Source organism: Galeopterus variegatus, unplaced genomic scaffold (assembly GCF_000696425.1).
Source record: "Galeopterus variegatus unplaced genomic scaffold, G_variegatus-3.0.2 Scaffold20003, whole genome shotgun sequence".
NCBI classification, from domain to species: Eukaryota; Metazoa; Chordata; class Mammalia; order Dermoptera; family Cynocephalidae; genus Galeopterus; species Galeopterus variegatus.
In genome coordinates, this window is record NW_007746114.1 from 5,360 (window position 1) to 8,752 (window position 3,393).

Genomic DNA, 3,393 nt, shown 5'->3' on the forward strand with positions numbered 1-3,393 from the left:
CCTGTGCAAGGCCTAGGTGCAGCCAGCCTCACAGCTCGGAGGAGATACATGTAGGTTCAGCCCCAGCTCCTGCTTCTTATCACTTATGTGACACTGGACAAGCCATTGTGACTCTCCGGACCTCCCCAGTCTCCCCTTCTGTACAGTGGTGATCGTTCTAGCATCTTCTTCCTAGGGATGGCATCAGGCATGTGTGAGAAAATATCTCTAAAACCTATGGCCAGTGCCACATGCAGCTAATAAACAAGACTAGAGATAAAACCCATGACGGTGTGGAAGGTAGCATGGAATACGACTAACGACAGGTCTGGTTGCTGTCAGATAATCTTGAAAATGTCACTTTTGCTCTTGGCCTGTTTTCCCTGTCTGCACCATGCGACAGTTGGAATTTCATGCATTCACATACTGCTTTCCTTCATAAAACCTCACAATGGCTTCATGGGTATTTAAGTTAAGACTCAAGTGCCACATCTCTGTCTGTGTGGTGGGCGACTCCTCAGGGACTCCCAGTGGTCCCCACCATCTGCTGCACACATCCTCACGTAATCCCCCGCCCTGCAGTGTGGACTGGACTTAGCGACTCACTTCTAACCAATATGACATTAGAGGTGCTTTTCTTTTATGTTTAGGACTAACATATAAAAATGTGGTGTCAAGGAGAATGTCAGTATTGGGGGAGGCTCTGGAATGATGCTGAGTAGAAAATAGACTGTAGATTACTTTTTGAGAATTGAGAGAAGCTATATTGCAGAACGTGGCAAGTGAGCTTGACATTTAAAAACGAAGGGCATTACAGCAAGTAAGTTTAGTGGAAAGTAGATGATATTTGGGGGAGGGGTGACGTGTTACGTTACAAGAGGCAAAGAAATGGAAGGAACATGTCTTTTGCAAAGGGAAAAATCATTCCTGTAAAACATAAGAATTTGAGTTTTCTTGCTGTTCTTTTTGTGCCTCCATAGTACCTTCTTTCTGCTGTAACTTCCAACTAGGGTTCTAGGTACTCTGTGTATGTGTGTGTTTAAAAGAGAGAAATTGATAAAACTTAATAAGCCCTAGAAAATTCTAAAGGACTGAAATAAACAAGGTATTTTTAAAGTTCATTTAATTAAAAAGCAAAACAAAACAAAAACAGTCTCAACTTCTCCTATTCGCTAAATAAATACATGATCATATTGGAATCTTTGTGTGTGTGTGTGTGTGTGTGGCTGGCCAGTATAGGGATCCACACCCTTGACCTTGGTGATACGAGGCTGTGCTCTAACCAGCTGAGCTACCAGCCAGCCTATACATGATCATATTGGAATAGAATGCAATAGAGAGATACTCTGATGCTATGGAGTATAAGGCGATTGCAAGAAAAAAAGATGCTCACAGATAAGCAAGGGTAAGTTTTTTGTCTCCCATTGTGGAATACTACAGGGAACATTGCGAATGACTTGGGGCTGGTAAATCCAAGTTATGGGAGGGTAATTAAAATGATGACTCTGCAAGAATGGTTTAAAATGTCAAGGAGTTTGAGGCAGGCGATCAATTTAGTCAAATGGCAATTGCTTTAAGAGAGGCTGCTACTTTGAAAGGATTGATACATAAGCAAGGCAAGGGAGGTGACTGTGCTGTTAAGTTTTTACTATTGCTGTGCGTTTTAACTTTAAATATATTTGTGACTTTGCAGGTAGCTCCGAAATTGGAGTGTCATAATTATTTAAGAATCTTTATTGATTTGATTATTATAGCTATCACTGTAGTTTGATGAGGTTTTAGAACTACATTCCATTTCTAATTTTGATTTCATTATTTCCTAGTGCCAAAATACTTGAACACAGAAACATCTCTTATTCTATAAAGTAAAGCAATGGGCTGGGCCGGTCCGGTGGTTTACTGGAGAGTACGCCGCTTGGGAGCATGACCGCGCTCCCGCTGAGGGTTTGGATCCCATGTGGAGACTGGTTCCCGCTCACTGGCTGAGTGCGTTGCGGGCATGACACCGAGGGTTGTGATCCCATTACCGGTCAGTAAAAAAGACAAAGAGACAAAAAAAAAAAAAAAAAAAAAAAAAAATTGAAAAAAAAAAAAATTGAAAAAAAAAAAGAAAAGCAATGGAGACAAGTTATTCAGTTGAAAAAAATTATTATTATTATTATTTTTAAAGATGACTGGTAAGGAGATCTTATCCCTTAACTTGGTGTTGTCAGCACCTCACTCTCCCAAGTGAGCCAACCGGCCATTGCTCCATAAGGATCTGAACCCGTGGCCCTGGTGCTCTCAGCACCGCACTACCCAAGTGTGCACAGGCCAGCCCTGCTCCATGGTAGTTTTGGTTGCTGCCCTCCTTTCTTCTCAGAATTTTCATTTTCCCATGTTCCCCTGAACAACTTCAACCCTGTTAATAATTAAAACCCATCAGATCTGTCTGTCATGGTGTGGATTGTGTCCCAAGCAGAAGACTCAGAGCCTTTTTGAACTAGGACTTGCATTGGCTTCAACTCAACCAAGCCGAGGTGCCGATCTTGTGTTTGCACTTAGCATCTGCTACTAATGGAGACAAATGAAGTGAAAAGTGCCTATCAGGTGCCAAGTCAAACTTGTCACGTTCCTAGGCCCCTCTCTGGGCTTCGCTCCATCTTCACCTCCACCTCACTGTGAACCCCTTGAAGAAGCCACATACACTCTAATTCGTATGTCCACCAAACACTTAGTTTCAAATAACTGTTACTAAATTACTATTTGTTGAAAGTTCTGTACCCTAAATTTATAGGTGTCCTTTATGTGACTGACGATGGCATGAATACCTAGTGTTAACAGTCTTTGGTGTGCTCAGCATTAAGATACGTTAGGAATTGTCACGTAAACTTGTAAAATTAAAAAAAATAATAATAATACAAATGCATGTCATCTGGCCTTGGAGTCCAGTTCTTCAAGACACACTCTGCTGATTTGGGCACCCCAGTCAAGAACCCAGTCAAAGAACCTCACAGAGTCACCCACAGGCCACGAAGCCACAGCACAAGAGCAAGACTTTCCCGTGATGCCCTGTTAACCATGAGCAGATGCCAAGGGCCTCCAGATGTTTCAGCAAATCCTCTAATATGAAACAGGCCAAAGCAAACAAACAAAAAAGAAAGAAAAGGAAAAAGCAAATTGGAAGAAATAGAGATCATGCAAGGGAAACAGAAAATACCATTAACTTCCTCAGAGTTGTAGGAGAGAAACTGTTGGATTTACTGAACAAGAACAGACATTATTTATGTAGAAGATGGAGAAGATGAATCAAATAACCACGAGGTCATTTAGAAATTAAAAATATGTTTTGAAATTTTTATTCGTTTTTTTTTTGGGGGTGTGTGTGTGTGTGTGTGTGTGTGTGTGTGTGTGTGTGTGTGTGTGTGTGTGTGT